General features: G+C 39.4%; 1 long non-coding RNA gene across 1 annotated transcript in view; it reads right to left on the bottom strand.

Moving 5' to 3' along the window:
* The window catches only part of LOC144576704 (uncharacterized), a 49,542-nt gene that overhangs the window by 23,691 nt on the left and 650 nt on the right, over positions 1-25,201 (bottom strand). The gene's annotated exons all lie outside the window — the stretch shown is intronic.

The following is a 25,201-nucleotide window of genomic DNA, read 5'->3' as shown; positions in this document are numbered from 1 at the left end:
ACTGGGCGGAGGCAGAGATGTGGCAAAGCCCATTCAGTGAGGCAGGATTGACTTTAGCATCCGGCCAAGAGTTTAGAATTCAAATAGGAAATTGACAAGACATTTTGAGAAGCACTTTCCCCATCTTATCCTTAAACGTTCATGTTTTTCGTGTTCTTTTATATATCTTATACAAGATTCTTAAATATTTCACGTTTTCCGTGATGTTTTGTACTGAGAAGAAAAAAGAGTACTGAAATGTTAATGATTGTGAAATGCTAATGACCCATGGTTGGTATGGACTGGCAATCTGTGTTTCTCAATCTGATAAACTGGGAAGGGCAAAAAAAAAAATGAGACTTTCCTCATTTTAACTAGAGTATTACAGAATAAAATGAGCTGTTAATCCAATTTCTTCTTTAGGGCTTTTGTTCTAGACATGTTTTTCTTCAACATCATGGGACTGAAGGATACTTGTGAACTACTGTGAAGGTAAGTGTAGAAAGATTGTGCTTGGGTTAGCATGAGGACATGACCAGCTCTTCTGCTGCTACAGCCACATCACTGCTGCAGCTCCTCTGTCAATTCTCCACCAGCCTGACAGGCATGTGCTGGCAAAGTCAGCGGCTCATACACCCTGGATCCACTGAGGCTCTTTATCCCCAGATACATTGAGGGTACTGGGCTGGCTGTGGCTGTTAAGAGACTTTCTGAGACTTTCAGGTTGCAAGCTGTGTTGTTTTGAGGAGTAATTACTTTGTGTTAGACCTGCCACTTTTAGCTTGATTTTTTAAAAAACTGTTATGCCACATTTTTTTCAGCACCTGAGAATAAGAGGTTTGAGGCGGATGTGTGCATAAAAAGGAAAGCAGCCATCTGTCAGTGCAGGTCTTTCTTCAAATACTATAAAGTAATAAACAAAAGAATGTTACTTCCACGGTGGTCTGAGCAGATTCTGTGTTTAAAGGGGCTGTTCTAGAAAATAGGAAGAATTTTTGTCACTGTACTGGCTCTCTGATATGCATATTGAAAAAGACTTTCATTCATCATGTAAGCAAATAAAAATAGAGAACAAAAACTGGAGTTACATTGTGGAGTTCTTGGGTCATTGTAGATTTTTAATCAATACTTCTTGCATAGGTGATTGGGTGAAAGGAAAGGAAGGGAGCGAGAAAGGAAGGAAGAAAGGAAGGAAGGAAGAAAGGAAGGAAGGAGGGAGGGAAGGAAGGAAGGAAGGGAAAGAAGGAGGGAGGGAGATAGGGAGGGAGGGAGAAAGGAAGGAAGGAAGGAGGGAGGGAAGGAGTGAAGAAAGGAAGGAAGGGAAAGAAGGAGGGAAGGAGAGAAAGAGGGAGGGAGGAAAGGAGGGAAGGAAGGAGGGGAGGGAAGGAAAGAAGGAAGGAAAGGAAGGAAGGAAAGGAAAGAAGGAAGGAGAGAAGGAGGAAGAAAGGGAGAGAGGGAGGAAGGAAGGGAGGCAAGAAGGAAGGAGGGAAAGAAGAAAGGAAGGGAAAGAAGGAAGGAAAGGAAAGGAGGGAAGGAGGGAAGGAAGGAAGGGAGGAAGGGAGGGAGGGAGAAAGGGAGGAACGTAGGAAGGAGGGAAGGATGGGAGGAGGAAAGGACGGAAGGATGGATGGAAAAGGAAATATTGTTAGCACCCCTGACAGTCTGGGCAATGAGATTTTTAATACTACCCAGAATATATGCTGGCCTCTGGACATTGAAGAAAAGGACTGAAGAAAGTGGCCAATGCTTGCCTCCAACATTTTCTCTCTTTACTTCTTCTCTATCCACAACAAGAAGAGTGCTGATGTGATCAAAAAGAAAGACAATTTGGGAGGTAGAAACTGTCGAAAGGGTGCTGACAGGAAAGAAAGAGCTTAAAGCCCACTAATCTGGACCTCAGACATCTCCACCTCTCATCTCTTTCTACTAAAAACATAATTTAGAGGTAGATGGTATGACACCCTAGTTTATTGAAGATATTTGTTGAATATAGGGATAATCAGTATACTTTTCCATTTATTAGCATATTTTAATACTATTAGCTGAATCAAAATGTTCACACTGCATTAAATTTCTTTTTGAGGTGTTAATCATGAAATCTTAAAACAGCAACTCTTGATTGAACCAGATTTAAACTTTTGAATGTCCAAGGAAGTACTTCAGACAGTGTAAATGTATATGGTGGAAATTAAAGGAGTACTTTCTTTTAAAGCTTTGAGGTATACATTTTTCTCTTGTAATATATAGTTACTGGGGACAAGTTGGAAAATGCAGAAAAATGCAAAGAAATGGTAATTATTAGATTTCCTCTTCTAAATGAGGAAGACAATGCTAGTGCTATCAATATTCAAGTTCCTTTTCTTCCTATTGGGAATATTTTGCAATTAGTTGGGTTCGTGTGACTGAATTCTGCCCAGTGGTATGTGGATGGAAGTGATGTGTCTCAATTCCAGACTACGCCTCTGAAACCTCCTTTCCTCACTTGTCTAATGAATACAAAAAATAAGTCAGTCTTTAAAAGATGGAAGCAGTCCAGGTCACCAGATAATTACAGGAAGAGCCATCTTCCAACCTTGCATTGTACTGTGACATGAACAAGAAATTAACTTGTAGCGTGAAGCCACAGAGACTCAGAGGTCGCTTATTAAATCCTGACTAATAGAATCACAAACCTTTCAGTTTGTTTATTTTCACTCTCTTTTCTATGTATATGTTGAATACAGTAATGTATATGTTTCAATACATGTTGTATTGAAAGTATGTCTTTGTATTCTAATTTTGTATTTAATATTATATCATAAGGTTATTCTCTCATTAAAAACTCTTCATAAGTGTAAATTTTAGTCACTATTCTTCTACAGTATGGATATAATTTATGTAACTAAAAAACTATTTGGATTAGTGAATTCCGTTCAAATTTTTTACTATATATGATAAATATGTTTATATATAAATCTATTATCTTTAAGTAGATTTTTAAAAATAAAATCACTGGATCAAAAGATATAAATATTTTACGTATTCAGATTCTTGAAAGATACTAAACTTTGCATTTCCATCATAAGTGCTATGGAACTGCTAGTGATTCTCCTGCCTCAGCCTCCTGGGTAGCTGGTATTACAGGAGCCTGCCACTGCGCCTGACTAATTTTTGTAGTTTTAATAGAGATGGTGTTCCACCATGTTGGCCAGGCTGGTCTTGAACTCATGAGCTTGTGATCCACCTGCTTTGACCTTCCAAAGTGCTGGGATTACAGGAGTGAGTCACTGCACCAAGCCTTATCATAATAAGTTTCAACTAAAGTTTATGTTCTTAATATGAAAATATCATGCCTTTGACAGCAGGATTAATAGACCCGAAGAAAAGTGAGCTTATTCTATAGATTATCCACTTCTTGAGAAATGGAGCCACAGATTCACTGTGTTGGTAAATTCCAGGATGTGAAGGCCCGAATCCTCAAGGATAGGAAATCACTTTAATAGCATAAGTTGTTCCAAATCTATTAGAATGAGGGCAACAGACTGGGAGGTATATTAGAATAGGGCCCTGAAGAATAAATTGGAAGCCTGCCATTCAGACAGGAGGACAGAAGATATTAAAGTTGGAGCGCTATTTACACAAACACATGTAGGCATAGCTGAGAGACCACATGTGGAAGAAAACAAGCCCATCTGTGTTTCCACAGCATGAATAATGTCATAGAAGCTAAGACTAAAAGAAGCAGTCACCTGTGCAAAGCCAGGAGTACCAGGCTAAGAAGTCTGGAATTTATCATATAACTAATGGAAGAGAGACGTGTTCATAACTGGGTTGGTTCTTCAGAAATTGAAATGACTTTATGCTATGTTCAGGACACTTTATAGATATTACTATGTTTGATTTTGAAAACAACTCCAGTTATAAATGACCACAGTTAAGAGATGCCCTGTTGAACTTGAGAGTCAGCATTAAGTCATTTATGTGGTAGAGCTGAGATGTAAACCTAGGTCTTATTGGCTTCAAGGGCTGTGATCTTCTCATTGTACCATGTCGCCTTCTGTGCTATGACAATGTGAAGGATATATTGGAAAAGAAAGAGGCAACGAAACAACTTAGGAGGCCATTACAAAGTTGGAAAAACGATAATAAAATTCCTAACTACCAGTCTCTAGGATAAAGTAGTGTTGGAAAGGCCAAGCTTATAGTAGATTTGTAAGAAAAAGGGATTGGGGGGGAGGACTCAAGATGGCGCTGTGAGAACAACCCAGGATTGGAGCTCTTCTCGTTGAATCCACAAACGGTGAGTCAGAGCGGCATTTCCAGACTGATCTTTGTTGCCCACAGAACGGGGAAACTCCCAAGTATAAAAAAGACACGGGACGCCAGGCAGTAGGTCTGCCTGGCGAAGCCGGCAGCCGGGGCGGCGGCGGCCGGCCCTACCCGGCAATCCCCACAGGGCATGCTTGTCCGGGTGCCCTGTTGAACCGGCAACCTGAGACTTGAGAGGGCTGGACTTGAGACTGAACGAGACTTGGACAGTAGGCCAGCCCAGGGGATTGCAGGGATTGGGATACCCAGTGGGACGAACAAAACCGCGATTTCAAACTATACCGAGCAGACAGTCCGAGACGCTCTGTGGGGGAGGGGCGTCCACCACTACGGAGGCAACCCGCCCCAACTGAGATACACGCCCACTGCTGACGCAGCCAGCCGTTGCCGAGGCAACCCGCCCCAACTGAGATACACGCCCACTGCTGACGCAGCCAGCCGTTGCCAAGGCAACCCGCCCCAACTGAGATACACGCCCACTGCTGACGCAGCCTGCCGTTGCTGAGGCAACACGCTACAACGAAGAGACTCTGCCGCAGGGCGTGGCGGAGACCACAGCAGAGCCGGCAGGAACAGCGCAAATCACACAACAGCAGGGCGGAGCCTCGGCAGCCAAACAGTGGCTAGTCTGCCTTCTAGCTGGGCAGGACACCTGATCGGACATCCAAAAATAAAGCCCAAACCCCTCAACACAGAGCATTTGAGAAAAAAAAAAAAAGGGTTTTTAAATGAGCTCTGTTGCAGCAGAATCAAACATAGCAGCCTAACAGCCCTGAATGAACAACAGAGTGCACAGCTCAGCAATTAAACCCCTATAAAGTACAAACTGTCTCCTCAAGCAGCTCCCTGACCCCTCTATATCCAAAAGACTGACATTTGGCAGGCATCATCCTGGGACAAAGAGAGCAGAAAAAGAAACTGGTAGCATCCCTCACTGTGCCACAGCTACTAGAGGTGCACCCCAGACAAGCAGGGTCTGGAGCGGACCTCAGCAGTCGTACAGCGAAGGGGCTAGACTGGTAGAAGGAAAACCAAGCAACAGAAATACTTCATCATCAACATTCTGGGTGTCCACTCAGAGACCCAAACGAAAAGTCAGCAACTACGCAGACGACCAGCGGACAAATCCACAAAGATGGGAAGAAACCAGCGCAAAAAGTAGGAAAACACCCAAAACCAGAACACCTCGCCTCCTAGAAAGGACCAAAACTCCTCACCAGCAAGGGAACAAAGCTGGACGGAGAATGACTGTGACGAAATGACGGAATTAGACTTCAGAAGATGGATAATGAGAAACTTTTGTGAGCTAAAAGATCATGTATTAAATCAATGCAAAGAAACTAAGAACCTTGAAAAAAGATTCGAGGAAATGATAACAAGAATGGATACCTTAGAGAGGAATATGAATGAATTAAAGGAGCTGAAAAACACAATACGAGAACTTCGCGAAGCAAACACAAGTTTCAATAGCCGAATTGACCAAGCAGAAGAAAGAATATCTGAAGTCGAAGACCAACTCAATGAAATAAAACGAGAAACCAAGATCAGAGAAAAAAGCACAAAAAGGAATGAACAAAGTCTCCAAGAAATGTGGGACTATGTGAAAAGACCTAACCTACGTTTGATAGGTGTACCAGAAGGGGACGAAGAGAATGAATCCAAGCTGGAAAATACTCTTCAGGACATCATCCAGGAAAATTTCCCCCACCTAGCAAGACAAGCCAACACTCAATTGCAGGAAATACAGAGAACACCACAAAGATATTCTGCAAGAAGAGCAACCCAAAGGCACATAATCGTCAGATTCAACAGGGTTGAAATAAAGGAGAGAATACTAAAGGCAGCCAGAGAGAAAGGTCGGGTCACCCACAAAGGGAAGCCCATCAGACTCACAGCAGATCTCTCGGCAGAAACACTACAAGCCAGAAGAGAGTGGGGGCCAATATTCAACATTCTTAAAGAAAAGAACTTTCAACCCAGAATTTCATATCCAGCCAAACTGAGCTTCAGAAGTGAAGGAAGAATAAAATCCTTTGTGAACAAGCAAGTACTCAGAGATTTTGTCACCACCAGGCCTGCTTTACAAGAGCTCCTAAAAGAGGCACTACACATAGAAAGGATCAATCAGTACCAGCCATTCCAAAATCACACTGAATGCTAAAGAGCTTCAACATAATGAAGAATCTACAACAACTAACAGGCAAAACAGCCACTTAGCATCAAAATGGCAGTATCAAATTCACACATAACAATATTAACCCTAAATGTAAATGGACTAAATGCACCAATCAAAAGACACAGACTGGCAAATTGGATAAAAATCCAAAACCCATCAGTGTGCTGTATCCAGGAAACCCATCTCACATACAAGGATACACAAAGGCTCAAAATAAAGGGATGGAGGAAGATTTACCAAGAAAATGGAAAGCAAAAAAAAGCAGGAGTTGCAATTCTCATCTCTGATAAAATAGACTTTAAAGCAACAAAGATCAAAAGAGACAAAGAAGGCCATTACATAATGGTAAAAGGATCAATACAACAAGAAGAGTTAACGATCCTAAACATATATGGACCCAACACAGGAGCACCCAGATACATAAGGCAAGTTCTTAATGACTTACAAAAGGACTTAGACTCCCACACAATAATAGTGGGAGACTTTAACACTCCACTGTCAATACTAGACAGATCAACCAGACAGAAAATCAACAAGGATACCCAGGGCTTGAACTCAGACCTGGAGAAAGCAAACCTGGTGGACATTTACAGAACTCTCCACCCCAAATCCACAGAATACACATTCTTCTCAGCACCACATCACACCTACTCTAAAATTGACCACATAATTGGAAGTAAAGCACTGCTCAACAAATGCAAAACAAATGAAATCATAACAAACAGCCTCTCAGACCATAGTGCAATCAAGTTAGAACTCAGAATTCAGAAACCGACCCAGAACCGCACAGCTTCATGGAAACTGAACAACTGGCTCTTGAATGTTGACTGGGTAAACAATGAAATGAAGGCAGAAATAAAGAAGTTCTTCGAAACCAATGAGAACGAAGACACAACGTGCCAGAACCTCTGGGACACATTTAAAGCAGTCTCTAGAGGAAAGTGTATAGCAATAAGAGCCCATATGAGGAGAATGGAGAGATCCAAACTTGACACCCTATCGTCAAAATTGAAAGAGCTAGAGGAGCAAGATCAACAAAACTCAAAACCCAGCAGAAGACAAGAAATAACTAAGATCAGAGCTGAACTGAAGGAGATTGAGACACGAAAAACCCTTCAAAAAATCAATAAATCCAAGAGCTGGTTTTTTGAAAAGATCAACAAAATAGACAGACCACTAGCCAGATTGATTAAAAATAAAAGAGAGAACAACCAAATAGATGCAATAAAAAATGATAAAGGGGAAATCACCACAGATTCCACAGAAATTCAAACCATCATCAGAGAATATTACAAACAATTATATGCGCATAAACTAGCAAACCTGGAAGAAATGGATAAATTCCTGGACTCCTGTGTCCTCCCAAGCCTAAACCAGGAGGAAGCTGAAACTATGAATAGACCAATAACAAGGTCTGAAGTTGAGGCAGCAATTAAGAGCCTACCACACAAAAAAAGCACAGGTCCAGACGGGTTCACAGCCGAATTCTACCAGACACACAAGGAGGAGCTGGTACCATTCCTTCTAAAACTATTTCAAACAATCCAAAAAGAGGGAATCCTTCCCAAATCATTTTATGAGACCAACATCATCCTGATACCAAAACCCGGCAGAGACCCAACAAGAAAAGAAAACTTCAGGCCAATATCCATGATGAACATAGATGCAAAAACCTTCAATAAAATATTGGCAAGCCGATTGCAACAGCAAATCAAAAAACTTATTCATCATGATCAAGTAGGATTCATCCCGGGGATGCAAGGCTGGTTCAACATACGCAAGTCTATCAACGTAATTCACCACATAAACAGAACCAAAAACAAAAACCACATGATTATCTCAATTGACACAGAGAAGGCATTTGAAAAAATTCAACAGCCCTTTATGCTAAAAACCCTCAATAAACTCGGTATCGATGGAACGTATCTCAAAGTAATAAAAGCTATTTATGAGAAACCAACAGCCAATATCATACTGAATGGGCAAAAACTGGAAGCATTCCCTTTGAAATCTGGCACTAGACAAGGATGCCCTCTCTCATCACTCCTATTCAATATAGTACTGGAAGTTCTAGCCAGAGCAATCAGGCAAGAAAAAGAAATAAAGCGTATTCAAATAGGAAAGGTGGAAGCCAAATTGTCTCTATTTGCAGACGACATGATAGTATACCTAGAAGACCCCATTGCCTCAGCCCAAAAACTCCTGAAACTGATAAACAACTTCAGCAAAGTCTCAGGATATAAAATCAATGTGCAAAAATCACAAGCATTCATCTACACCAATAACAGACTTAAAGAAAGCCAAATCAAGAGCGAACTGCCATTCGCAATTGCTACAAAAAGAATAAAATACCTTGGAATACAACTCACAAGGAACGTAAGGGACCTCTTCAAGGAGAACTACAAACCACTGCTCAACGAAATCAGAGAGGACACAAACAGATGGAGAAACATTCCATGTTCATGGTTAGGAAGAATTAATATCGTGAAAATGGCTATACTTCCCAAAGTAATTTACAGAATCAACACTATCCCCATCAAGCTACCATTGACTTTCTTCACAGAACTGGAAAAAACCACCATGAACTTCATATGGAACCAAAAGAGAGCCCGCATAGCCAAGTCAATTCTAAGCAAAAAGAACACAGCGGGGGGCATCACACTACCAGATTTCAAACTATACTACAAGGCTACAGTAATCAAAATAGCATGGTACTGGTACCAAAACAGAGATATAGACCAATGGAACAGAACAGAGGCACCGGAGGCAACACAACATACATACAACTATACAATCTTTGATAAACCTGACAAAAACAAGCAATGGGGAAAGGATTCCCTGTTTAACAAATGGTGTTGGGAAAACTGGCTAGCCATGTGCAGAAAGCAGAAACTGGACCCCTTCCTGACACCTTACACTAAAATTAACTCCAGATGGATTAAAGACTTAAACATAAGACCTGGCACCATAAAAACCCTAGAAGGAAATCTAGGCAAAACTATCCAGGACATAGGAGTAGGCAAGGACTTCATGAACAAAACACCAAAAGCATTGGCAACAAAAGCCAAAATAGACAAACGGGACCTAATGAAACTCCACAGCTTCTGCACGGCAAAAGAAACAGTCACTAGAGTGGATCGGCAACCAACAGAATGGGAAAACATTTTCGCAGTCTACCCATCTGACAAAGGGCTGATATCCAGAATTTACAAAGAACTCAAACAGATTTACAGGAAAAAAACAAACAAGCCCATTCAAAAGTGGGAAAAGGATATGAACAGATACTTTACGAAAGAAGACATATATGAGGCCAACAATCATATGAAAAAATGCTCCTCGTCACTGGTCATCAGAGAGATGCAAATCAAAACCACATTGAGATACCATCTCACGCCAGTTAGAATGGCGATCATTAAAAAATCTGGAGACAACAGATGCTGGAGAGGATGTGGAGAAAAAGGAACACTTTTACACTGTTGGTGGGAGTGTAAATTAGTTCAACCATTGTGGAAGACAGTGTGGCGATTCCTCAAGGCCTTAGAAATAGAAATTCCATTTGACCCAGCAATCCCATTACTGGGTATATATCCGAAAGACTATAAATCGTTCTACTATAAGGACACATGTACACGAATGTTCATTGCAGCACTGTTTACAATAGCAAAGACCTGGAATCAACCCAAATGCCCATTGATAATAGACTGGATTGGAAAAATGTGGCACATATACACCATGGAATATTATGCAGCAATCAGAAATGATGAGTTCGTGTCGTTTGTAGGGACATGGATGAATCTGGAGAACATCATCCTCAGCAAACTGACACAAGAACAGAAAATGAAACACCGCATATTCTCACTCATAGGTGGGTGATGAAAAATGAGAACACATGGACACAGAAAGGGGAGTACTAAACACTGGGGTCTATTGGGGGGAAAAGGGGAGGGCCAGTGGGAGGGGGAGGTGGGGAGGGATAGCCTGGGGAGAAATGCCAAATGTGGGTGAAGGGGAGAAGAAAAGCAAAGCACACTGCCATGTGTGTACCTATGCAACTGTCTTGCATGCTCTGCTCATGTACCCCAAAACCTATAATCCAATAAAAAATTAAAAAAAAAAAAAGAAAAAGCGATTGGATTTAACATTGCAGGTCACTGACTGGTTTCTCAAGACACTCCAATAGAGAGGTAAAGGGTGGAATTCAAAGGCTGGGAGCCAGATTGCTTTACCGCTCGCAGAGTAAATGGGAAGTAAACTATAAAAATGTTCCAAAAGTATGATTGAGACCATTCTGTGATATTTTCTCTAAGTCCTTTCATACCATTGCTATGACCACTAATCATAATTCTTCAAGATTATAATGATCACACAGCTGATGCTAGAAGTTATGTTGTGGGCTATAAAATGCATTTTCATTTGTCATAAAAACATTTTAGAGTTACTATCTCAAAACACTAGGAATTAATTTCCAAGGTATTCAAACCATAGAATAATCCTAGCTTCAACAAGACGGTAATAAATTTCCTGAGACATTGGGAAAAATTTCACTAAAAAGTCTGCCTGTTAAGAGAATGAAAAGATGAGCCACAGACTGGGGGAAAATATCTGCAAAACACATATCTGATAATGATTTGATATACAAAACATATAAAGAACTCTTAAAACTCAACAGTGAGAAAGCAAACCGTCCCATTAAAAAGTGGGTAAAAGATATGACCAGATACCTCACAAGAGAAGATATACAGATGGCAAATAAGTATATGCCAAGATTCTCAACATTATATGTCATTTGGGAATCACAGATTAAAACAACAATGTGGCACCACTGTACACGTTTGACAATGGCTGAAATCCAAAGCATGGACAACACCAAAAGCTGGCCAAGTTGTGGACAACAGGAATCTCATTTATTGCCGGCAGAGATGCAAAATAGTACAGTCAGTTTTGAAGACAGTTTAGCAATTTCTTGCAAAACTGAGCATTCTCTTACAATGTGATCTTTGGTATATACTCAAATGAGCAAAAGACGGCATCCACACAAAAACCTGCACACAAATGCTCATAGCAGCTTTATTCATAATTGCCAAAACCTGGAAGCAAACAAGATTCTTGCAACAGGTTAACAGGTAAACAAATGTGATACATCCATACAACAGTATTCCATATCATATAAAAAGAAGTAATTTCTCAAAACTTGAAAATACATGGAAGAATCTTAAATGCATATTTCTAAGTGGAAGAAGCCAATCTAAAAAAGGTCACATACAGTGTGATTCTAACTATATGACATTATGGAAAAGGAAAAAGTTTGCAGACAGGAGAGCTGTTATTGTTGGGGTTCAGTGGTTTGAGGAGGTAGAACATGGGATTTTGGGGGGCTGTGGAACTAGTTTTGATAATACTATAATAGTGAATACATATCATCATATATTTGTCAAAACTCACAGAATGTACAACACATAGAGTGAATCCCAATGTAAACTATGGACTTTCATTAATAATAATGTATCAGTGTTGGCTCATCCATTCTAATAAATGTACCACACTAATGCAATCTGGTGATAATAGGGGAAACTGAGGGATGGGGAGTGGGGTAGAGTGAGGGGGTATATGTAAGGTCTCTATATGTTTTGCTTAATTATTCTGTAAACATAAAACTGCAACAAAGTAAAAAGTCTGTATTATTCTATCTACATTCAGTGATTGCGGCAATTTGCTCCAAGTCAGAAATAAGCTTTTTTGTTTTAAGGAAAAAATATACAGAAGATATTTGAGCTTCTAGTCAACTAAGGTACCATTGAATAACCTTTGCATGCTAAGGGCTAAGCTAATCATACTGTGACTGATGCTTTGGTTAAAACTCTGTGGATATTATAAAAAGACTCTGAAGAAAGCCCTTAAGAAATCCCCATATGTAGTGTTTAGAGTTAATAAACTTCTCACTATCCTTACCTAGGATAAAGTTTTCACAAAGATTAGCTTGCCTATGCCTAATCATATCTGATCATTAATGACATGATTGTAGGTGCTCCAAGCGTCATCAATGATCCAGAAATAGTTTTAGTTATATTATTTAGAATTTCTATTCCCCTACAATCCTAGAATTTTCTAAAATGTTTTCTTTCAGAGGTATTCATAAGGATTCTACAAGTGTGTATCAGAGTCCAGTCAGAAAACAGAAAGAAGTCTATGTTCTCAACAGAAGGACCTTAATACAAAAAAACGTGTTAAGCAGATGTTACAGAAGTCCTAAAGCCCAAGCCCAATACAGAGTGGAACCATTTCCATCTGCCCGATGGGAGTTGGAGCCACAGAGAAGACACACCTGTTAGAGATATTGACCAAAGCAGAGACAGAGGAGAAATAGTTTATCTTCTCCCCTCCTCCTGCCCTCCAGTGTCTTGTGCCTTCTGTTGGTCAGAGTGATCAAGAAGTCAGAGTGCAAGGGAACCGGGAACGTGTTGCTCTCCCATTAGGGAGAAGGGCAGGGATCGGATCTGACAGCAAAACTGAGAAGTGACTGATAAAAGGTGCGCATACTTCAACAAAATGTTCATGATGGCATCCCTAAAAATGCTGAATTCACAGAAAAACTCAGAAACAGAAAGAGAGGAACAATCGTGTCTTCACAAAGTTTCTCATAACTGCTGATAATGGTGAAATACTAATGTCTTTTCAAGGAAGGAAAAAATGTTGACAGTCTCATAAAAGTAGAATATAGTGGGCATCCAAATGATGAGGGAAGTTTTGGAATGAGAACTTCCACTGGCACCTTCTTGGGTTTCTCTGTCTCTGCTATCAACATTTAGCCAACTGAGATACATATGTGTGATACCGGATATTATCTGAAGTTAAGCAAAACTAAACTGTCTTGGGACTCTGCACTTCCTACTGTTTTTCTGCCTCAAAAGTCTGCCATAGTCAGGTTACTTCAGATCTTACTGAAAAAAAAAAAAAAACATTCAATGGAGCTGATCTCAGCATGATGTTACTTTCTGGGATATTATATGGTCATTCACTTCTCAGTCAGGATGAGTTTCTTATGTTGAGAATAAACCACATGTATTTTTCCGAATGTAGGTTTTTTTAAAAAATAGATATACTTTAAGTTCTGGGATACATGTGCAGAATGTGCATATGTGTACATATGTTACATAGGTGTACACATGCCATGGTGGTTTGCTGCATCCATCACCCTGTCATCTACTTTGGGTATTTCTCCTAATGTTAGCCTTCCCCTATCCCCCACCCCCTGCTATCTCTCCCCTAGTCCCCCTACCCAGACAGGCACTAGTGTGTGATGTTCCCCTCCCTGTGTCCATGAGTTCTCATTGTTCAACATCCACTTACAGTGAGAACATGCGATGTTTGGTTTACTGTTTTTGTGTCAGTTTGCTGAGAATGATGGTTTCCAGCTTTATCTATGTCTCTGCAAAGGACATGAACTCATCCTTCTTGTGGCTGCATAGTATTCTATGGTTTATATGTGCCACATGGGGTTTTTATTTTTAAAAATCAATTGTATTTCTATAAAGTAGCAGCAAACAATTAAAACATAAAATTGTTTGTTTTGTTTTAGCTTTTAAGTTCAAGTGTACTTGTACAAGTTTGTTTTATAGGCAAACCTGTTTCACAGGGGTTTGTTGTACAGATAATTTTGTTACCCAGGTATTAAGTCTAGTACTCATTAGTTATTTTTCCTGATCCTTTCCCTCATCCCACCCTCCACCCTCCAATAGGCCCCAGAGTGTGTTGTTTCCCTCTATATGTCCATGTGTTCTCACCATTTAGCTCTCACTTATAAGTGATAACATGCAGTATTTGATTTTCTGTTCATGTGTTAGTTTGCTCAGTATAATGGCCTCTGGCTCCATCCATGTTCCTGCAAAAAACATGATCTCACTCTTTGTTTTTTGGCTGCATAGTATTCCATGGTGCATATATTCCACATTTTCTTTATCCAGTCGATCATTGATGGATATTCAGGGAGAATAAACTACAATTTCTTACCACTTATTCTTAAGTTTATGGGAAGGGAGCTATACATTGAGAAAAATAATGATGCCTAGCTCTGAGACATTAAGTGCTTCAAGAATATCTGTAGCCTGAATTTCTTTTGAAGTCAGGAGCCTCCACCTGCTTTCTCAGTTTTCACAACTATAATGCAAGCCTTGTTTGAAACTCTTTTTGCAAGGTTTTATCATTAATTACCTCACTATGCAGCACTGAAGCCATACACTCACTGGTCATGATGTGCTCTCTACTTGCCTAGGGTGAAATTAAAAGAATAGAATCTAATGTCAATGTTCAGAGATGACTATTAAGGAGATTCATAGAGAGAGTAAGCCACTTCCAGAGAAACTGTTGATGTTATAGAATGTGCTCAGAGCGTATCTTTTCCTGCCCAAAGAAGCTGAATAATTAACTGCCCAGAACTCTAAAGTACTCCATAATGGCAAAAGAGGACATTTTTGAGTAATTCACAATACTCTATAGTTCACTCGCAAAATAATAGTAATAAGTAACAATTGCTGAGCACTTACTGCAAAGCAAGCATTGTTGTATGGTCTGTGCATATATTAATTTCTTTCTGCCTTAAAATTCTATCATTTTCATTTCACAAATGAGGGAACTGAGGCAAAGAAAGACTACATACATTCACCTTGGATCAGGAAACTGGTGTCAGAGACAGAATTTGAACCCAGGTAGTCTGGCTCCAGAGTCTATACTATTAAATACTCTATCTCTTTTCTTCTAGGAAATTGATTTTTTTTTTTTTGAGACAAAGTCTCACTCTGTCATTAGGCTGGAGTGTGGTGGCATGATCGCAGCTCACTGCAACCTCCACCTCCCAGATTCAAGCAATTCTCCTGCCTCAGCCTCCCTAGTAGCTGGGACTACCGGTAAGCACCACCATGCCCAGCTAATTTTTGTATTTTTAGTAGGGACGGGTTTCACCATGTTGGCCAGGATGGTCTCAATCTTCTGACCTCGTAATCTACCTGCCTCAGCCTCCCAAAGTGCTGGGATTACAGGCATGAGCCACCATGCCCAGCCAGAAATGGATTTTACATTGTCTTGGCACTTTTAGAGAAGTGCCAAGATAAGTGCCTTATCATGGCACTTTTAGAGAATATTTGCAAAAAAGGCTTGATTCAAAGTTTGCCTGCTGAACTGCAATTGATTCAGATGTTACAATAGTGTATTACATGGCTGTATATAAGCTGTTCTATAAGGATTATGTTTGCCCAGTAATCCATATGAGTTTCTTGGGATCACATCCAGGGAAGAACTATGTTCTTGACATAGAGTCCTTAAAACACCTGGAAATAACCCTGAATACAAACTTTTCAGCCACACCAGCTAGTCGCACCATATAGATGCTGTAAACAACTTATGTTAATAAAGTTTAAGAGTTTTGTTGACAGGAATCTTTGAAGCTGCCAACATATTTAAAAGCCATGCTTAAATAGTGACACTGACCTTGAGGTTAACTGTAGTATTTCTCTGAGGAGTTGGCCGACATGCCTTAGCAGGTTTTTCCAGCTCATCCTTTGATTCTTAGGTCAACAACAGGAGTTATCCTTCTGAGTTAAAAGGGGGGAAATAACTCAACACTTCCCATAACCATGTGCTTCCAGCCTACTTAAGAACTTGCGCAATACCTATGAACATAATTTAGTTACTGCTCTGCCCGTCCCTACTGCTTACCTACCCACATCTCAAAAGTTTTTTTTTTTTTTAACAATTATAGAGATAGATCATTCTCATTTCATAGTAAGTACCCAAGAGTGACACTGTCTATCATGTCGCTAGCCATAAAGGTGTTCCTCCAAGAACAGAACTAATAGAAGCATTTTAATGCAAGCCAATTAATTTTTTTGCCTAACTCTGAGGATCCACAAACCATAGAGCAGGAATTCTCTGGTGTCTTTCTGTTCTGAAGTGATCTCTCGTTTCCATTCCCAAGGCAATCACAAAAGGGAACTCTATACCCAACAAATAGGGAAACGAGTTAAGTACACCAGGAATTGCTGTAGTTCAGCATCTGTTTTCGAGATCCAATAGAATTCCTATTACATGAGCAAGGTAAGTTTTACAGTGTCAAAGAACCATCTTGTTGAAGATCATTCCTGTTATCTATGGCTACATAATAAATGACTCCTAGGTTTAGTGGCTTAGAATAATGACATTTATTTTGCTCAAGAATATGTAATTTAGATGGAGTTAGTTGAGGATAGCTCATCTTTGGTCTACTTGACATCAGCTGGGGTGGCTCAAAGGCTGGGATTTGGAATAATCTGAAGACTCATTTCACTCATAGAAACGATAGTTGCTGCTGGCGGTCAGCCTCAGAATTAGCTGCGGCTTTTAGACAGAATATGTGCATGTGGCCTCTTCATGTATCCCAGACTTCCTCACAACATGGTGGCTGACTCCAAGGGGGCAAGTGCCCTGAGCAAGAAAGGAAGAGCCAGATAGAAATTATATGTCACTTTATGTCCTAGCCTCATAAGTCATGCCATGTCACATCCATGACATTCTATTGCTTGAGGCAGTTAGAAAGCTCCAGCAAGTTCAAGGGGAGAAAACAGACCCCATGGCTCAATGGAGGCATGTTGATGCAACAGTGTAACAAAAGCATACGGAATGAGAAGTATATCTGTGCAGAGAGCTTTAGAAAATACAGTCCCAATGACCTACTTGTTTCTTTGCACATTTTTTTTAGTGGGCTGAGACAGAGCAGTGTCACTCTTAGAGTGGCCTGACTTACAGCCTCTATTTCTTTGAGTATGCCCATAAAACTATTTTTCTTGCTCTTTTCTGGATTTAAAGAGAAGGTTGTCTTTGTCTCTTGTTCTAACACTGATAAAACTACATATAAAGTGTATGAAAGACTTTAAGACAATTGAATGGCAAAGTGATATGTTTTATAGACAGTAACTTTTATATGTTTGTAGTCTTCAGATTAATTTTTATTAATGAACAAATGAGAAAATATAAACAACATGTAAACTAAACTTTAATATTTATGATTAGCTTTATAATATTATACAAATTGTATTACAAAAGGCTTGCTGAATACCTATGCTTTCTTGTTTAAAATACGGGTATTATTCAAAAAGAGGGAATCCTTCCCAAATCATTTTATGAGACCAACATCATCCTGATACCAAAACCTGGCAGAGACTCAACAAGAAAAGAAAACTTCAGGCCAATATCCAAGATGAACATAGACGCAAAAATCTTCAATAAAATACTGGCAAACCGATTGCAACAGCACATCAAAAAACTTATCCATCATGATCAAGTAGGATTCATCTCAGGGGTGCAAGGCTGGTTCAACATACGCAAGTCTATAAACGTAACTCACCACATAAACAGAACCAAAAACAAAAACCACATGATTATCTCAATTGATGCAGAGAAGGCATTTGACAGAATTCAACAGCCCTTTATGCTAAAAACCCTCAATAAACTCGGTATTGATGAAACGTATCTCAAAGTAATAAAAGCTATTCATGACAAACCAACAGCCAATGTCATACTGAATGGGCAAAAACTGGAAGCATTCCCTTTGAAATCCAGCACTAGACAAGGATGCCAGCTTTCACCACTCCTATTCAATATAGTACTGGAAGTTCTAGCCAGAGCAATCAGGCAAGAAAAAGAAATAAAGGGTATTCAAATAGAAAAGGAGGAAGCCAAATTGTCTCTATTTGCAGACGACATGATAGTATACCTAGAAGACCCCATTGCCTCAGCCTAAAAACTCCTGAAACTGATAAGCAACTTCAGCAAAGTCTCAGGATGTAAAATCAATGTGCAAAAATCACAAGCATTCCTCTACACCAATAACAGATTTAAAGAGAGCCAAATCAAGAACGAACTGCCATTCACAACTGCTACAAAAAGAATAAAATACCTAGGAATACAACTTAAAAGGAACATAATGGACCTCTTCAAGGAAAACTACAAACCACTGCTCAACGAAATCAGAGAGGACACAAACAGATGGAGAAACATTCCATGTTCACGGTTAGGAAGAATCAATATCGTGAAAATGGCTATACTGTCCAAAGTAATTTACAGAATCAACGCTATCCCCATCAAGCTACCATCGACTTTCTTCACAGAACTGGAAAAAACCACCATGAACTTCATATGCAACCAAAAGAGAGCCCGCATAGCCAAGTCAATGCTAAGCAAAAAGAACACAGCGGGAGGCATCACACTACCAGACTTCAAACTATACTACAAGGCTACAGTAATGAAAACAGCATGGTACTGGTACCAAAACAGAGATATAGACCAATGGAACAGAACAGAGGCACCGGAGGCAACACAACATATCTACAACCATACAATCTTTGATAAACCTGACAAAAACAAGCAATGGGGAAAGGATTCCCTGTTTAACAAATGGTGTTGGGAAAACTGGCTGGCCATGTGCAGAAAGCAGAAACTGGACCCCTTCCTGACACCTTACACTAAAATTAACTCCAGATGGATTAAAGACTTAAACATAAGACCTGGCACGATAAAAACCCTAGAAGAAAATCTAGGCAAAACCATTCAGGACATAGGAGTAGGCAAGGACTTCATGACCAAAACACCAAAAGCATTGGCAACAAAAGCCAAAATAGACAAATGGGACCTAATCAAACTCCACAGCTTCTGCACAGCAAAAGAAACAGTCACTAGAGTGGATCAGCAACCAACAGAATGGGAAAAAATTTTTGCAGTTTACCCATCTGACAAAGGGTTGATATCCAGAATTTACAAAGAACTCAGATTTGCAGGAAAAAAACAAACAAGCCCATTCAAAAATGGGCAAAGGATATGAACAGACACTTTACAGAAGAAGACATACATGAGGTCAACAATCATATGAAAAAATGCTTATCATCACTGGTCATTAGAGAGATGCAAATCAAAACCACATTGAGATACCATCTCACCCCAGTTAGAACGGCAATCATTAAAAAATCTGGAGAGAACAGATGCTGGAGAGGATGTGGTGGGAACACTTTTACACTGCTGGTGGGAGTGTAAATTAGTTCAACCATTGTGGAAGACAGTGTGGCGATTCCTCAAGGCCTTAGAAATAGAAATTCCATTTGACCCAGCGATCCCATTACTGGGTATATATCCAAAGGACTATAAATCGTTCTAGATAAGGACACATGCACACGAATGTTCATTGCAGCACTGTTTACAATAGCAAAGACCCGGAACCAACTGAAATGCCCATCGATGATAGACTGGACTGGGAAAATGTGGCACATATACACCATGGAATATTATGCATGATGAGTTCGTGTCCTTTGTAGAGACATGGATGAATCGGAAAACATCATTCTCAGCAAACTGACACATGAACAGAAAATGAAATACCACATATTCTCACTCATATGTGGGTGAGGAAAAATGAGAACACATGGACATGGGGAAGGAAGTACTACACACTGGGGTCTATTGGGAAGAATAGGGGAGGGACAGCGGGGGGGGACATGGGGAGGGATAGCCTGGGGAGAAATGCCAAATGTGGGTGAAGGGGAGGAAGGCAGCAAAACACACCACTGTGTGTGTACCTATGCAACACTATCTTGCACGTTCTGCACATGTACCCCAAAACCTAAAATGCAATTAAAAAAAAAAACAAAAAAAAAAAAGAAAGAAATATATTTTGAAACCCTGCATTTTGGGAATCTTTTCCTGTTTTATTAACTTCACAAGAATATCATCTATGATTATGTTTATAGGTTATATATGCAAATTTTAGTTGTATTTTCTCATTAATAAATGAGTATATGTTTTATTTTTAAAAAATAAAATAAAATATGGGTATTTGTATCTTTCACTCATATCTGTGGGGTGTTACATTATCAAGGTGTTAAGTGCAATATGTTTGCAGTGTTAAAAACAGTAACTATGCAGCTAGAGGTAATTATTTTATTATCTTTCAATTCATAATAACAAATTATAGATGTTATCACAGCATTTGTCTGCAATCCACACAACTGCGATGATCTGGTAATATTCAGTGAATTGTCAGTATACTCCTCAAGAGGACAGGAGCTGGAACAATATTTCAAATCAATACTCTTCATTTGAAGACAGAATGATTATGAAACTTTCATGCCTTTTGTAAGCAATTTGCTTCAGTCTAGATTTTGCTAATCGTGCTATCATACTCCATCAAATATTCTGAGTTAAGGAGAAATATTATGGTCTGTTTTAGATCAGATCTCTGTGACTACGATTATGGTAAAGATAGCTGAAGAAATCGATTGCCCAACTTTTACTTCAGAAATTAGTTATAAAAGAAAAAAGAATTCTATCAAAGGAAGGGGGTTATTGATTCTAATACCTAATCAGAGTGTCCCAAAAAATAAGGAAAGGTGAAACCATCTTGGATTTGTGAGCAAAATTCTGTAAAACTGCTGACAGTGGTAAAATTTTATAATATTTTTAAGTTGGCAATTTTATTTAAAAAAGGAAAAAAGCAAGAAGGGAAAATATGCTGTATTTTAGAAAAAAATTGCTGAAACTATCTTGTTTCAAAGGAGACATGCTCTGAACAAGGTTGACAAGAGCCAAAGGGATTTTGTTCTTGTTTTTCTGGAGGTTGTTTTGTTTGCTTTTTGCTTTGCATGTCTGTACTTTCAGAAATTCCCTGGTAACTGAATTACAAAGACTATTTCTCAAACCTGATACATTTGAGGCAAATTGTGAGAGTGTTGTAAAAAAGACTTGAATAAAGTCACATTTATAATTAGAAGCTATGAATTAAATGATTAGAAATGATAAAAATAGGTGTCTGAATTTACAGAAAAAGATGAAAGCATGAACAGCTGAGGGGCTCAAATACTACAGGTTAACACAAAACAAATAGCACAACTGATGTAACCATTACCCACTCACACACATGCACATGTTAGTAATGAGACTTCTGTTAATATACACATGTAAGTTACCTTTATTCTTTTACCATTGTACTTGGTATATGGAGGAATAGAAAGATGAAGAGGAGGAGAAGAAGGGAAATAAGAGGGCATAATATAATAACATTAGGACTCCATGCTTTAAATGTTATTTTAATCCCAACTATTTCTTCCTGAAAGTGAAACTGTGTTGCTGGAAACCCCTCCAAATGACCGTGCTTAGGCAAATAGAAGAAAAAGGCTATGGGGTTTATAGAAAGAAGGAAAGAAAGATAAGGAAGAACAGGGAGGAAGAAAGATACAGGAGAATGGAAGAAAGATATAGGAGAATCAGCAGTGAGATGAAGGACGGTCATAAAGAAAGAGGGGAGAGACAATTAGGTAATCAAGAGGCACAGGAAAAAGAGGAAAATGCTAGAGCAAAAAATGAAAATAATGGAAACCAGGCACTGGTACACAATAACTTCTAGACCAAATTGCCTGTTTTTGCACAGCTGTGCTAACAATGTTTTTTTAACATTTTTAAACAATTGAAAGAAAAGAAAAAGAAAAGCAATACCTTGTAACATGTAAAAATTGTATGGCGTTTAAACTTATAGATATAAATAAAGTTTCATTGGCATGTATCGATGCCCATCAGTTATATATTGTCTACAGTTGATTTTGTCCTACAACAGCAAAGTAGGGTAGTTGTGACAGAAACAGTATGGTCCTCAAAGATTGACATACTCATTATCTGGTCCTTATAGAAAAGGTTTGCCAACACCCGGAGTGATTTAAAAATATTTGTTAAATAGCAACTCAGCACTACCCTCTGTGGAGTATACGAACAAAAGAGAAAGTCATGAATGCATGGTTCCTATTTTTGTGGACTTATAATCTAGTTTGGAAAGGAAAAACTATTATCAGCTGTTCTTTATAATTGATTGCTAAGAACTACAAAAATGGCAATAATAATATGGTTTGTTTCCTCCTCATTCTTGCTGAACTCGTTACCTTATAAATGGTCATAATATTAGAACCCTGGCATCCAGAGAACAGTTGCAACCTTCAGAGCCACTATTTTATATTCTTAACCTCTAGTTTAAGGCTATCGTCTCCATTTCCAACAAACATACAAAATACCACAAATAAAGGCTTGATCTTGAATGGATAATCCAGCCAGACCAGTCTCTCAGTGAGACCATTTCTAAAAGAGAGGAAGGCTTTGATGGAAGATGTAAACAAAGGTCTAAAAATTCAACATGATCCTTCATATCACACTGCTGATTCAAAGACGACGATATGGGATAGTTATGCTTATTGATCTAAAATAGAAAGAAAATTCCCTAAGGCTTTGTTTGCAGTAAATTTCTCCCTCCAAAATGAAACTTGCCTCATCTCCACGGCCAACAAGCACCCTCTGCTTAGCCTGGAGGGATGGGAGAGCAGAGGGCCCACTCACTCCTTTTGACTGTGTTCTTAAAAGTGACACTTTTTCAACCCTCTTTAAGACTGTACCACCCAATATGATAGCCACTGACCATATGTGGCTACTGAGCATGTGCTATGTGGCTAGTCCAAGTTGAGATGTGCTGTAGCCATATAATACACATCACGTGTCTAAGACTTAATATGAAAAACACAACGCAAAATATCTAATTTTTTTCTAGGATTTTGATTACGTGCTGAAATGTTTTGAATATATTAGGTTAGATAAAATATTTTGCTAAAATAAATTTACATATTTCTTTTAAAATGTGACTACTGTAAAATTTTAAATGACATATGCTGTTTGTTTTCAACTGGACAGAGCCACTGTAACAGGCTGATTTAGTGGTCAGTGTTAAAGAGGTAGCTTTGTGGCTCATTTCCTTACCTCCTTCAAGTCTTGGCTCAAATGTCACCTGCTCAATAATGTCACTTGATAAATTATAACTTCCCAAATTCCTGACCCCCTCACCCAACTCTATTTCTTTTCAACCAACACTTACCATCTTCTAGTCCACTATATGGCCTAATTACTTACTATATTTGTTGCTTATGGTCTATCTCCCTGCCCCTCACTCCCTGTAATGTAGAAGTATTTTATCTGTTTTTTTTTTTCTCACCCATGTATCCACAGCACCCAGAATGGCATCTGGTACTTGGTAGGCCTCTTCTGGAAGAATGGTGAATGTAAAAGAAGCAGTGTAGAATACTCAATGGAAACCTCAATGCTCATTATATCAGGCCTTTGGGGAAGGTTTAGGGAGAGTTTTCAAAGGGTTGAGCTTTCTAAAAGAGTCTCTCCTGCAAACCTCCCTCTGGTTCGCACTCTCCTATCCCCAGGTCTCTGCCCCTGATGTTGAGACCTAGCTGTTCTCCAAGTTCTATTTCTCAGCCAACTGATAGCCTTAGGGTTTGGGGTGTCACAAACCATATGTAGATGCTGGAAGGATATTACTGAGCCTCCCCCATGCAAATGAATTGATACGCAGTATTATAATAAAATCCTGCCATGCAACAACATACATATATGCCCTAGTCAAATGAAATAAAGTGCATATGACAAAGTGAGATTTGTTTATTCATGTGTGGGCTAAACTGGATGGCATTATCAACAGAAACTCGTAAGACATGGTATGTAAAACATGTAAGTGCTGACATTAATGGCATTAAATACCTAATAATGCAAACCACCAGAAATTAGACTATAGGCATTAATGACACCCAAACTGTTTATATCAGGGGAATAAAAAGAAACATGGCTCTGAAAATGGTCCATATCCTTCAGAAGCTCTTACTTTATCCAAAGTGTGTCAAATTCCTTACTCTTCGGATTTTTTTTTTTTTTTTTTTTTAACATCTCTGGTTTTATTTTTCTTGTCTTTCAGATGGGGATACCAAACCTATTGTTTTCTTAATTGCATTTTAGGTTTTGGGGTACATGTGAAGAACATGCAAGATTGTTGCATAGGTACACACATGGCAGTGTGATTTGCTGCCTTCCTCCCTATCACCTGTATCTGGCATTTCCCCCCATGCTATCTGTCCCCAACTCTCCACCCCGTGCTGTGTCCCTCCCCTATTTCCCCCCGACAGACCCCAGTGTGTGATGCTCCCCTCCCTGTGTCCAAGTGTTCTCATTGTTAAGTTTTAACACATTAAGTCATGCCCACCCCATATCTAAATGGAGATCGCTCACAGCTAGACATAATTATTATAGTAGGTGCTCGTCTTTCTTTTTTTTTCTTTTTTTTTTTTTGAGATGGAGTCTCTCTCTGTCGCCAGGCTGGAGTGCAGTGGCACGATCTCGGCTCACTGCAAACTTCAGCTTCCTGGTTCACGCAATTCTCCTGCCTCAGCCTCCCGAGTTGCTGGGATTACAGGCACACGCCACCATGCCTGGCTAATTTTGTATTTTTAGTAGAGACAGGGTTTTATCATGTTGGCCCGAATGGCCCTGATCCCCTGACCTCGTGATCTGCCCACCTCGGCCTCCCAAAGTGCTGGGATTACAGGTGTGAGCCACAGAACCCGGCTGGTGCTCATTTCTTGTATCAAGTTTTCCAGTATCCATTCTACTTTTGTTCTTATTACTAGGAATAAAACTGGTCTCATTTTGGCATAATCTTGCAAATTAAACTTACCATGAGGTCTCTCCACAAACCTTACATTTAAGTAGCACTAACAGACTCCTATTGTGTGACTTCATGTTGCATTTCTCGCTTCATAATGTCTTTCTAACAAAACTCCCTGCCTTTATGGGTGAAGTTTTCACCATTAGAGAGTCACTCTTTTGTTTATGCTATGTAATCTGGGATAAGTCATT

The sequence above is a fragment of the Callithrix jacchus genome, chromosome 6, assembly GCF_049354715.1.
Source record: "Callithrix jacchus isolate 240 chromosome 6, calJac240_pri, whole genome shotgun sequence".
Lineage (NCBI taxonomy): Eukaryota > Metazoa > Chordata > Mammalia > Primates > Cebidae > Callithrix > Callithrix jacchus.
This window is presented reverse-complemented; position numbering and strand designations above follow the sequence as displayed.